The sequence below is a fragment of the Papio anubis genome, chromosome 18, assembly GCF_008728515.1.
Source record: "Papio anubis isolate 15944 chromosome 18, Panubis1.0, whole genome shotgun sequence".
In the NCBI taxonomy this organism is placed as follows: Eukaryota; Metazoa; Chordata; class Mammalia; order Primates; family Cercopithecidae; genus Papio; species Papio anubis.
In genome coordinates, this window is record NC_044993.1 from 40,917,080 (window position 1) to 40,930,898 (window position 13,819).

Sequence of the window (13,819 nt, forward strand, 5' to 3'; positions counted from 1 at the left end):
GAGTTGGAGGGTCTGAGCTATCATATCACCGTCTCTCGGCAGGGCACTCCGTGGCACAGGGAGTGTGCAGAGAGGTGGGAGGCAGGTGGCAGGAAACAGTGAGGACTGCTAGGGGTACAGCCAGGACAGGGGAAGGAAGAGAAGAGCCACAGAGAAAGGGACTTGGCAAACCGGGGCAGGGGGTAGGTAGGGGATAGAAAATTGAGTTGTAAAAACCCCTCCGGAGCAAAGACTGTGGGTAGGCGGCATTGTGATCAGGCTCTATCTCTCTGAGGCTGGAATCACCACCTCAAGTCCCAGCTCTACCCCTGGGGCAATAAACCAGCCTTCCTGAGCCTTGGTTTCCTCCTCTGTCAGATGCGGTAACAACAGTCTATGTCTTTGGACTATAATGAAGATTTAGAGAGATGATGTGGGTAAGAGCTTGGCATGGGGTCTGTTTTCTTCCTGTCAGAAGCTGCCATTCCAAACCAGTTACTTTAGGAGTCTTCCTGAATTCCCCACTTCAATGTGCCTTCCTCACCCCACACAAGCACCCTCCCTTAAGAAATTCATCTCAGGTAAGGGCTGGTAAGAGAAATCACTCCAGTGTCAGCACCCTTGGGTTTGGCTTGGGAAGGCTGAACCTGTTCTGGTCCACTTGAACAGGCCACAGAATTGTCCTTGCAAAAGGTGGCCTCCTGTCTTCTTTATTGATCTGCACACGGAAGGACATTTCTCAATGGTACCAACCGTAAGCCTAGGCAAGTCTCCCAGGTTCCCTGTGTCCCTTTAACCTTGGAGGTAGGAGGGTGACCTTGGAGCCCTCCTGCAGAGGAGTGAGAAATTCGTTTCCTCTGCCTTTCTGTGTCATGGAAACCATCCTCCTTCCAGTCCCAGAGGATCTTCTGTCACCGGTCAGAGGCTCGTTTTGTGAGAGGCTCAGAGCATATTTTTCTGTTGAACAGAATGTCCTAGAAAGAAGTTGACAGCCATGCTCTCTAACAGCCTGGGATTGGCGAGTAGCAGGAAAAGCCTGCAGCACCCTAAAGAGGACTTCATGGCTGTCTGGAGAGAGCCTGATCCCCAGAAAACAACCCGGGAGCTTGCTCTGTCTGGGGTGTCTGGGGTTCAACTTTTGCTACTAAGGGTGTGGGCTGAAGTAAGCCAAGCCTTGATTTTCTAAAAGCAAAATAAGCATGCATACATTTTCAGCAAGCAAAAATGTCATTCCCAAACAGGATATTTTGAGAGCTTTTTCAAAGTCAAAGATACTTAAAACATTCTACAGTCCTCTCCTGAGGAGTGTCCAGGGTTCTGGGGGTGCTGCACTCCCCACCCTCTGGTTGGGCTGTCCCAGCCTTGAGTGGAGAGCAGACTCTGTGGACTGTCCCCAGGAGGAGGTATGCCTCATGGAGCAGTCATTGGTAGGAAAACAGAGGCGAGAAACAGAGGCTCATTCAAACCAGCTCAGATAACAGGGATTTGGAAAAGGTGTGACTAGCCAAGGACAGGAAACCAAGGACGCTCGGGCCACATGGTGTCTGGGTCTGGACAGCCAGCATCCAAGACTGCATGTCTGTTTTTTATGGTGCTGCTCATCACTCCTCTCCGCTTATTCTGGAACATCTGCTCCATCCCCTGGCTGGAGAAAATGCAATCTGCCGTTTTCTGCTGACACGTGACCTCTCTGATCTTCCAAAATATCAACTATGAGGTGGTTTGGCCTGCTTTTTACTTCAAGTCTTGCACCACCATAATCAAGACAATATAAACTTGGAGTTAGGAGAATGGGGTTCAGATTCCCTCTTTGTCACTTACTACCTGTGTCACCTTGGACACAGTATGCCTCAGTTTCCTCCTCTGTAAAATTGGAATTATAATTGTTTCTGTCTCATAAAGCTAATGTGAGTATCCAATGAGTTGATTCATGAAAAACACTCAGAACTAGGCCTGGCAAGGAAATGCTTAAAAACACTAGCTCTTGTGAATTCCATGAGGGATGCAAATTCTAATGCCCACAGGGACCAAACAGGTAATATAAACCTCTGAACCAGGCATTGAGTGATGCAATAAGGGTGGGCAGGGACCATGCCAAACTGGAGAATACATGCCCCAACAAATGTATTCAAGTTTAATTTACAAAGAAACGTCAGCAAGCAGGCAAGTGCATCTGTATACCTATGGGCCACCAGGTTGAAACCCTAGATACAGTTTATTTTTCTTTAAATTCAAGATAAAGAGAAGTTGATTGGCTCAGTGAAGATAATGGATGGGTACACTGGGTCAGGTCTATCCCAGCCTAATCAGCTGTGACCAAAAGTTGGGCAGAAAAGAGCAGGATCCTGACATAGTACAAACAGGGATAGGCAGGAGCCTGTGGCCAAGGACAGACTATCTCAGAAAGGGAGATCCTGAGCCAGGCACATTTACCCACCAACACACACACACATGTGTCATGTATGCACACAAGGCTTTGGTGAGCATCAGAAGTAAATCAAAGTAGAATGCTCTCTGTCTCTTACTATCACCTTTTTAGCATTCACAGACTCCTTGAATCCAAGGGTTGAATAAGACCCTGGAATTCGTCTCTCTCTGCTTCTCCCTTATTCAAGAAATCTCTTCACAGTATCCCAGACAAATTATCTGCTAGATCTAAAATATCTGTTTCAGTCACCAGTGTGTTTCCAGCCAGGGGGATTCCTAAAGTTGTCTGAAAAGCAAAATGGGCCCCTTATTAGCAAAAGAAAGGGTAAATAAGGGCAATGAAATAAAAATAGCAATTACTCATCCCAGGGATGGCACTGTTTCTAAAGAACACTGCTAGACAGCTCTATTTAAAAAAAAAAAAAAAAAAAAAAAAAAGTTTTCCATAATGTGAAAACAAGTCCTGCCTGGCTTTTCTACCCATTCTATTCTCTGTTCTTAACTCTACATTTAAGAGTCAAGAAGAAAAATGCTGCTCTCAGCATGGGTTTGAGAGTCAAACAAACCTGGGCTTGAACCAGCTTTGCCTCTTACACTGTGACTTTGTACCAACTGCTCAATCTTTCTGATTTTCAGTCTTCTAGTCACTAAAACAGGGATAATAATCCTATCTGCCTTACATTGTTGTGAGGAATTAGCAATACATGCAAATAGCAGCTCTTCAAGAATTTAAAGACCCCAATATAGGTGTTCTCATTTCCAGGCTAAAAAGCCTCAACTCCTTTAACCATTCCTGGGGTGGCATAGTGTCTAGACTCCTCCCAGTTTTAGTGGACTTGTGTTGGCCTTTGTCTGCCTGCTTGGATTGTTTTTCACCTTCTTTGGACAACAACACTTTGTTTTATTTAGGGGGGACCACTTTTCCCACTGGACACACATAATCTGATGTGATCGTCAATCAAAGTGCCCCGGGCTCACCTACTAGGCTAAACCAAATGCTATTCTCCCTTTGAACTTCCATCCTAAGCTGAGGGATGCAGACAGCAGTGATGGTTGGAGTTCATTTGCCTTGACTGGGGAGATGGTTCAGCTTTCCTGCCATCTTTGTCCTTTCCTTCCTTAGTTCTTTCAGCCTGTCAGTGATTATATGAGCCACTAATCAGTTTTTCTGCTTGTTTGACAGAGTGCATTCCCATTGCTTATAACCAAGGAACACTATTGGAGCACAGTCCAGATGGAAAATTGTGGTTTATGGAGGAGTTGTGAGTCTTTCTGTCCCAAGCTTAGGATGAATTTTGGGGGTCTCATGAGAGGGGAAGCATTGGGAGTGAAGATTAGAATGAAAGTAGCTTGGAGAAAGACCCATTAAAGAGGAAACTCCAGTGCCTGTGTGGGGTCTGAGGAAGCACTTGAGATGGTGGGATTTTAGGGAAGATCTGTACAGAGGAACCAGTTGAGCTACATCACCAGGGCGCCAGCTGCCCTCTCTGCCTGCTGCCAACATGACTCCATACCTAGTATTGAGGGGACACAGGAAGGTTTTTCTAACTGGCAGGAGTCCCAGGTTTTGAGGGAGAAATGGAGAAAAAGTGCTAAAATGTGTTTCTTCCAAATGTTCTGGAATGCATCCAGGCACATCCATAAAAGAAAGTTGGCATCCACCTAGAAGGGAGGCAATATATTTTTTTAAATTACAGTCATAATTCCTAATTGAATGTCTCTCTCAAAAATTCATGACACGGAAGACTGAATTGTTAAGTAAATAAAATCATAAATGAGGTCCATAACAGAGCTAATGGCTGCACTAAACAGCTCTCTATTGTTCAGGAGCTCTCAACCAACTCCCCGATGCTCCAGCGTAGTTGTATCCATGTGTAAACTTCTAGGACTTTCCCTTCACCCAACAAAAGCATGGTGTGCCCTGCTTTTCAAATCTTGCTCTTTGTGGACTGGGTTTTTCTACCAATGAAGACGACTCAGTATTGTAACTTTCTTTTCCACAAGACAAGCAAACTTCGGGGCAGCCCCAGCTTGCCTGTTTCTCATTGAACTGTCACTCACGCTCTTTGGACATCAGCTTCTGCATCCCTGATAGCCTCTGACAGCTCTGAGTCAATGCACCACTTAGACCCCCAAATCTGATTTTGATTTCTACATACTTTGATCGATTTTTAGGAAGTTCAGCAGATTTCTCCCATAATCTTTCTATTTAAGCCTGTACTTCAGAAACCTGTGGTGGAGATAAAGACTTTTAAGTGAACCTTCTTCTGTTCCTTCTGACTGCCCATCGTTTATTCAACAGACGTCAAGTGAGCTCTGTGCCCCATGCAGTGCTGGGTCAAGGACATTCTATGGCGAGCGAAGTAGGCACCATCCCACCCTCAATGACCTCGTGGTCCAGCAGAAAAGAGGAGTTATGCAAATAAGCCAGATCAACTAATTGGAATATGTACTATGAAGGAAACAAAATTAGGTGGAACAGAAAGGAATAACTGAAGATATCTCATTTAAAGATAAGGTGAGACATAGAAGAGATTTCTCTGAGCACAAGATATTTAACCAGAAACATGAGGATGAGTAGTGCTGGATTGGCCAAGGGAGAAGCCATGGGACAGCGAGATCATTCCCAAGGGAGGAGAGCCACACGTACAAAGGTTCTGAGGAAGAAAAGTTGGCCTGTTGGAGGCACTGAAAGCCAGGCAGCATGGCTCACAAAGGTGGCCAAGCTTAGGCTAAAAGGTGCAATGGGCACCTTCCTCTGGTGGCTACGGAATGGGGCTCAGCCAGGCTCCTCTGAGAGGAGAGCAGCCAACATTCTTGAGCCGTGGCTACTAGGAGACACAGAGGTGCAATTGAATGATTGTGATCTGGAAGTCAGAACCTCAAGTTCTGAAAAAACAAAACAAAACAAAAAAACCTCCTAGGGCTGTGGCAGGGGTCAACAGGGATAAAGCAGGTATAGGATGAGGACAGGGTCTTGTATACAGAAAGCACTCAATAAATGTGGGCCCTGGTTCTTTCAAGGTAATGCTACGTACCTTCCTTTTCTTGGGCCACAAGGTCTGTAAACTACAGAAATGGAGCAAATGTCTTGAAAGGCCTTTTTCTATAGAATCTTGTGGGGGAAGGTATGGGAGGGGCCTGGCTTATTTGGACTCTGGGGCCTCTTCCTGGGTGAAGTGAGGTTGGTACATGCTTTGGCCTTCCCCATTTCTGACCCTGGGCACTGCAGTCCCAGGTGCCTAGCTGACTTGCTGGAGGATGGCTAGGCCTTGATTTGATCCTGGCATTTACTCAACAGCCATCTTGGTATTTGTTAGAGACCCTTGCAAACTCAACAAAACTAACCTGGGGCCTTGAATTCTGGTATCCAAGAAAGCATCCTTAATTTTAGAACAAATAGCATGGACTTGACTTGTTCCTGACCGATCCCTTTACTCTCCACCATTGGGTGTCTCCATATTCTTGAGCTATTTGAGGTCTTAACCCCAAGCAAGTAAATATGGGGGCTGCGATGGACTTGGGTTTGAATCCATCTGTGGTCTTGAGTAAGTTCCCTCTCTGAACCTGTTTCCTCATCTGGAAAATGGAGTTGCAATAACATTAGTAGTGTTTCTTCGAGGGTTAAATTAGGACATGTAGACTGCTTAGGACAGGGCCCATCTTGGAGCACATCCTCCATAGAGGTTAGTTGCTATCAGTAATGAATTATTATTTTTAAAATTAGTCTTATTATTAGCAACAGAGTGAATTCCTAATGAAAATAGTGAAGCTTAGAGCACAGTAGGGGTTGAGGTCAGATACCCAGCTCATCACAGGTCTGCAAAAGTCAGACCTCAAAGACAGAAAAGCAGAAAGATCCCTTGAGTCTCAGCTTGGCTGGGCTTGAGGAGGCAGCAAGGTGAAGACCTGTTGAGAGTGACTGAGAAGTTTCACAGATGCTTCCACAGCTCTGGGGGAGTTAAGTCCCCACCTGTGCTCCTGCTGGCCTGGGGCATGGCTCTGGGGCCCACACTCTGGAAGCCCAGGTTCCAGTAGCCTCCCTCTCTCCACATCTCCAGCCCTCTCCAAGCAAGAAGCACGTTACAGACTCAACCTGGGGGTTTTCACAAAGCATAAGGAAGAATTTTAAGGCTGTCCAAGAAGTAGAATGCCAAGAAAGTCATACATTTCCATAGGATGAGCTCTGTTGAGTAGGATTAATGCACCAGACTTTGTTCTTAGTACTTTCTATGAATTAATTAATTGAATACTCAACACAGCCCTCTGAGGTAGGAGTTCTGTTATTACCCGTGTTTTACACAGGAGCGAGGCCTGGAGACACTTGCCTCAGGTCACTCAGTGGGTCTGCGTGAATCCCAACTTTTGCCCTTAACAATCACACCAGAGAAATGCCGTACCATCAGGCTGCTGATTTCACACTGTACCATCAGGCTGCTGACCCAGTGCCGGCAGCATCCAGGCTCTGTGCCACCACTCTCAGACCCAGGACTTACTCGCCTGTGGTTTGACCTCAGAACCCACACTTGGTGCCATGCTGCCTCTCAAAGCAGTCCACATAACTAAAAACATATCTTCCTTGAGGTCCTTCTAATTCACAGAGTCAGGGAGTCTCAGCCAGGACCCAGTTCCCCTACAATGCGGTATTTAAGAGCACAGGCTTTGAAGACACACAGTCCTGCCTCCTCTGCCTTCCAAGACAAATTACTCAGCTTGTCTGGCAGAGCTTGAGAACTGTAAGAGTGCCTGCCTCATATTCCTGGACCCAGTGTTTGACACATGGTAGGTTAGGTCCACTCAGGTCTGTCCAGTGCCAATGAAGACAAGTCAGCAACAACACGTCTCCACCTAGCACTGGCCACAGACCACTTCACAGACTGATGTCCAGGCCTAGCACAGTGGCTCACACCTGTAGTCCCAGCACTTCAGGAGGCCAAGCTGGGAGGATCACTGAGTCCAGGAGTTCAAGACCAGTCTGGGCAACATAGTGAGACTGCAGTCTCCACAAAAATAAAAATAAAGTGATATCCAACAAGTCCTGGGCAACAGGCCACATGATTCCAGCTGATTAGCCATCCATGACCTCTTGACTTTCTTATGGTCATTCAGCTCGCACTTAGGTCGGGAAGACATTCTCCGTTTTGGTTTTGATTGATTTTGCATTTATTGTAGCCACATCCAGCTCCCTCTGTGTGGATCTTGGGACAACCAAAGGAAGCAGAAAGGATTCACCCATGAGCCACATCCCAGGGCAAGCGACTGGACATCAGTCAAGACACATGGTCCTCTCCTTCCTTTCTCTCCTCAGCAGGCGATTACATGGATCAGTAACTGAAAGAAGGTCAGTCCCTGACTCCAGGAAAACCAAAGCCCGAGCAAACCCCCGGATTAGCCACACAGCACAGAGCTGCTCACAAAGCTCAGCATGTGGGTGCCTTTTGTTCTGGGCCCCAAAATGTCTGGTAGTGGAGGCAGGCCCTGTCCCTTTATAGCAAATTTACAGTTAGCATTAGCTTACCATAAAGACTCTTGCAGAGTGTCCAGATTGTGAAGTTTTGTTACTCAAGGGAATAGGGAAAGCCTCTTCCCATGGGGATGAAAATGAGAAATTCAATTCTTAGGATGGTTCACGTGGAACAGTATGGGAGGCAGAAGGGAACAGCGATCATGTCCTCTCAGAGCCCCTCAGGCTCTTCTCCCAGACACCAGGGAGGGAGAATGCCTCTGCTGAGGCCAGTTTTAAACAGCTTTGTCAAGGCACAATAGATACACAAAGAACTGCATACATTTATATGTAAACCTTGATGAGTTGCAACTCACATATCCAGTACCTCGCAAAGATTTCTTGTATCTTTTTGTCTTATTTGGGGGAAGGGTGTGTGTAGAACATTTAACATAGGCTGGGCGCAGTGGCTCACACCTGTAGCACTTTGGGAGGCCAAGGCGGGAGGATCACTTGAGGTCAGGAGTTTGAGACCAGCCTGGCCAACATGATGAAACCCTGTCTCTACTAAAAATACAAAAAAACTAGCTGGGCATTGTGGTGCATGCCTGTAGTCCCAGATACTCAGGAGGCTGAGACAGGAGAATCATTTGAACCCTGGAGGCGGAGGTTGCAGTGAGCAGAGATCGAGCCAATGTACTCCAGCCTGGGCGACAGAGCAAGAGTCCGTCTCAAAAAAAAAAAAAAAAAAAACCAGAATGTTTAACATGATGTCTACCCTCTTAACGAATTTTAAGGTGCATGACAACACAGCACTGTTAACTAACCATAGGCACTGTGTCGTGCAGCAGATCTCTCGAGTGTATTTATTTAGCATAACTGAACCTCTAGACCCATCGAACAACTCCTCATTCCCCACCAGTCCCTGGCAGCCACTATTTTATTCTCTGCTTCTGAGTCTGACTCTTACAGATACCTCACATAGGTGGAATCATGCAGTATTCATCCTGCTGAACTGACTTATTTTCACTGCCACTTTTGAAAAGTCCAGCAAGATACCAGCAGCTATACCTGTGAAATAATTTAATAGTCTTGTTTGGATGTTTTAAAGTTTTTTGCAGAGGAACACTGAGTTTACCTTTTCAGAGTCCTCTCCGGGCTGTTGACATGCTCTCTGATCCCCACCAGGCAAATGCCTTTCTTTGTGCTTCCTGGTCCCTTTGTCTGGCGATTATGGGATGGATTGCATTGTGTGGTCGCTGGTGCCATGGCCCTTTTCCTCCTCTGGAGTAGACTTGAGGGCAGGGACTGTTTCCACTCAGGACAGAGGCAGGCTTACAGTGCTCCATAAATGTTTCTGAGGGGTAAACTGTGACTGTCATTTATATCTTGCTTTCATTTTGATGCTCAGAATGAGAATTGCCCCACCTTTTCTAAAGGAAAACTTTGCACTTTGGCAATTCATGTCAAAGGCCTTGGAAATGTGCATGCCTTCGACTGTGACTCTCCTCCTAGAAGTGTATCCTGAAGCAGTAATCGATACTGTCACCAGGATTTGTGTTTAAGGACAGTCAAGGCACCTTTGTTTACAATAGAAAAGAACCGGGCTTATCATGATTGTCCAAAAATAGGGGTTTGGGGAGAGCAATTGTGGTTCATCCCAATAAGGAAATAGCATGCATGCAGCCATCACACACTGTGTGACAGAGGAAGAATTAGGGATGTGGGGAAGTGCTCATGATGCAATGCAAAATGTTTTAAGAGTAAATAACAGTACATAATAGATATAGTTATTTTAAAAAGCAAATTATATACATGCATATAAAGAAATAGAGTCAATTAAAATATACCCAAATGTTAGCAATGCTTGTCTCTGGGCTGTGGTACTGTGGGTAATTTTTGTTTGTTTGTTTGTTTGTTTTTCTTCCTGCTTGTTGTATGTTCTAAATTTTCTACAATAAAATATTTTGTGATGAGTGGGCAATGATCTTTACTCTACTTTGTCACCCAATAAGTTTTCCATTGAGAAATTTTGGATGATCATTCTTCAAAAATATGTAATTGATTCCTTTAACATAATACCAGAAATTTTGTGTCACAAAAGTACCCCTGATCCTCCTGCTCACATAAGCCTTGTTGACTATAATAAACTTTTATAATCAGAAATCAAAAGCATTACTTTTTAAAAAATCAGTTAAAAGTGGAGTTGGCGGAAACTACTTGTAAATTTGTGCTAAATAGTCCCAAGTGGACTCCTGAGACATCAGAGCCCCAGAGAGATCATTTTTAGGGAAAAGTGCATCCAGTTCCAAGTACTTCACTGCAGAAACAGGGAGCTGACTTATTAAGGGGAAGATTATAACTTGGCCCCGTGTTTGCTCAAGGTTTTATGCCTGAGCTCTGAGTAACTTAAAGCATTTCTCAGATCCAGAAACACAGACTCTCAATTCCACTCCAGCTGAGTATCGATTTCTTTCCGTTGCAGGGGTGGGGTAGGCCAGCCAGGTTCCACATTGACTTTCTTTTTCCCAGGGCCTCCTGAAAATGATGACCCCTCCCTCCCTCTTCAAGCAGACCTCTCCACCTGAGTCTCTAAACCACCCTTGGGAAGATCAGGACAACTGAGGGAAAATAAAATTGAGGGGAGGGAGGCAGTGGGGCTGCTCAGGGATTCCTGTGTATGTTGTTCCATACCAGTGGGTGGAGATGCTCTCACTAATAAATGCTGCATTCTCCAGTCTGGGTATACCACAGATTATTTGGCCACAGTTGTACACAGGGCTACTGTGAGTCTCCAGTGCAGGAGACCCATGTGCATTCACAGGTTACGCCATGGTGAAACTTTTCCTTGCATTTAATGTCACCAAGTGTTCAGTCCCCCACACAGGGCCAGCCATCCGCCTGTCTGAAAATCCTGTCTCCACGTGCTGAACTGAGCTGGGTAGCAACTGGTCTAGGTTGTGGTGGAGGTGGCTGGTTACCTACCTGATATCTATCCTCCCTTCTTCCTTAGTAACAGAATTCTGTTTTACTCTGGAGTTGATGTGCCCAGTGAAGAGGCCTCATTCCCTGGCCTTCCTTGATGCTCATAGCGGCCCGTGGGCCGTAAGCAGATAGACATGTTGGGTGGATGCAGAGGCATGCACCCAGAGAAAATGACAGCTGACATTTGCCCTATGATCACTACCTCCTCTTTTGCTTTTTGGGTGGAACATGGTTGTGATAGCAGGAGCTCCAGATGCCCTTCAGGACCAGGAGGCAACTTGGTGATGGAAGCCAAGCATCAAAGGATGGTGGACAGGAAGAGTGAAGGAGCCCAGCTCCCTGATGGCTGTGTAGCCTCTATGCTGGCCCTAGACAGCACGCCTAGACATTTTCACACGAGAGAGAAAGAGGCTCCTACACTGTTTATGAACTGTCATTTCTGGCCTCTGTTACACAAGTCTCAGTCTCTCTGAGAAGGGTCCTGGAAAACTCCACTTCACAACCTAAGTGTTCATGAATGGATAGAGAAAATGTGGCATACAGCAGGTCTTCAAATAACATCATTTAGTTCAACGTCATTTTCCTACAAGATTGATAAGAGAAAAAACAGATTCCTGACCAGTGTCCCTGTCTGTGGAGTCTGCACTTTCTCCCCATATCTGTGTGTTTTCTTAGGGCACTTTGGTGTCCTCCACATCTCCAAGCTGTGCACATGGGGTTCACTGGCCTGGGCACATGGCCTCAATGAGAGTGTGAGTGAGTGTGGGTGCGTGTGAGCTAGTGTGAGTGTGTGTGAATGTGGGAGTGAGTGAACATGGGTATGAGTATGGATGTGTGTGAGTGAGCATGTGTCTGGTTGAGTGTGGGAGTGTGAGTGTGGATGGGTGGTGGCTGGCTCAAGTGTGGATGTGTGAGTAATGGGTAATTTAAGAGAGTATGGGTATGTGAGTGAGTGTGAGGGTGTGTGAGTGTAGATGTGTATGAGCAAGTGTGGGTGGGTGTGGGGGTGAATGTGCATGTGTGTGTGAGAGTATGGCTGGAGTGTGGTGAAGCATATAGGTGAATTTGGAAACAGTGTAGGTGGAGGTGTAGTGAGTGTGCAGGTATATGCAGTGTATATGTGAAGGTGTGGAGTGTAGTGTAGGTGGGTGTATGGGTGTATGTGTGTGAGTATGGGTTTGTGTGAGTGTGGGAGCATGAGTGTGGGTGTGTATGAGCAAGTGTGGGTGTGTGAGAGTATGGGTGTGTGTGAGTGTGGGTGTGTGTGGGTGTGTTGAGTAGTATGTAAACTTAGATTGGATTGGCTGGGAGCAGGCATGTGTGTGAGCCAGTGGGGGTGTGTGTTAGTGTAGGTGAGTGTGAGGAGTATGGGTGTGTGAGTGTGGGTGTGTGTGAGTGTGGGTGTGTTTTAGTATGTGTGTGAGCAAGTATGGGGTGTAGCCATGAGTGTGGGGCAGGTGGCAGGTGTGTGTGAGTGTGGGTGTGTGTTAGTGTGGTGGGTGAATGTGAGTGAATATGGAGTATGTGTAAGTGTGAGTGTGTGTGTGTGAGAGTGTGAGTGTGTGAGCAAGTGGGGCTGGGTGTGTGAGCATGTGGGTGGGTGTGAGCAAGTGTGGGTGTGACTGGTGTGGGCGGAGTATGTGAGTATGGGAGTGGCAAGGTGTAGGTGTATTGTGATTGGCATGAGCTGGGTGTGAGAACAGAGCATGGCTGGGTCAGTGAAATGAATGAGTGGGTGTGTGAGAGTGTGAGTGGTAGGGTGGGTGTGCTGGAGGTGTGTGGAAACAAAGCGTCGTTGTGGCAGCGAACAGCATATATGTCATAATTTGCCGATTAATGTAGGGAGTGTGTAGAGGTGTGTGAGCAAATATGGGTGAGTGTTAGCAGCAGAGTGGCAGTGTATGGGTATGTATGAAGCTTGTGGCTACTTAGGTGAAAATGTGAGTGTATGGGAATATGTGAGCATGAGCTCTGCAGAAATGTGGGTAGAATAATAGGTGTGAGAGTGATGAGTATAGAAGTGTAATTGTATGGGTGTATGGCGGTATAAAGCATAATGGCAAACAATTGTATCGAGGTAATATTAAGATTAAGATGTAAAGTATATATGGGCAGAGTGTAGGTGGCAGTAATAAAATTAACGATGAATGGAGTGTGAATGCGTGGGAGTGAGAGCAGGGTACGAGGTGTGTATAGATATATATAGGTGTATAATAGGTAATGTAGTAAGTCTAGGTGTAATGTGAGTGTGGGTGTGTGTGAGCGTGGGAGTGTGAGTGAATACGGATGAGTGTGGGTGTGTGTGTAAATATAGGTGTGTGATGGTATGTGTGAGCAGGTGTGGATGTATCATTAGTATGGATGGAGTGTAGTAATGCTTATGCTTTCATGAAAACAAAGTATAGCAATTAATGGAATGCTTGTAGAGTAATATAAGTATGCGGTATATGAGAAGCATGGATAGAGTATGTGAAACAAAACTATTGTGAAGTGCAGGTAGGTGGAGTGTGAGTGTGGGGCATGAGTGTGTGTCTGCTTGAGTGTGAGTATGTGAAATTAATATGTGACGAGAGTAATAGGTGTATGGGTGAATATGGGTGTGAGTATAGGTGTGTGTGAGTGAGTATGCATGTGTGTGAGTATGGGCACGTGTATGTGTGTGTAAGTATGGGTGTGTGAGAGAGAGAGTATGGGTGTGTGTGACTGAGTGTGTGTCAGTGTGTGAGCAAGTGTGTATGTGAGAGTGTGGGTGTATGAATATGAGTATGGGTGTGAGTATGGGTGTGCACGAATGTGAGTGTGTGTATGAGTTAGCATGCATGTATGTGAGTGAGTATGGGCACGTGAGTGAGCAAGTGTGTGTGTGTGAAGGTGCCCTGTGATGGGATGGCCCCCTAGCCAGGGCAAATTCCTGCCTTGCACCCTGAGCTGCCAGGAAAGACTTGGGTCACCCATGACCCTGAACTGGAATAAGCAGGTTAGAAA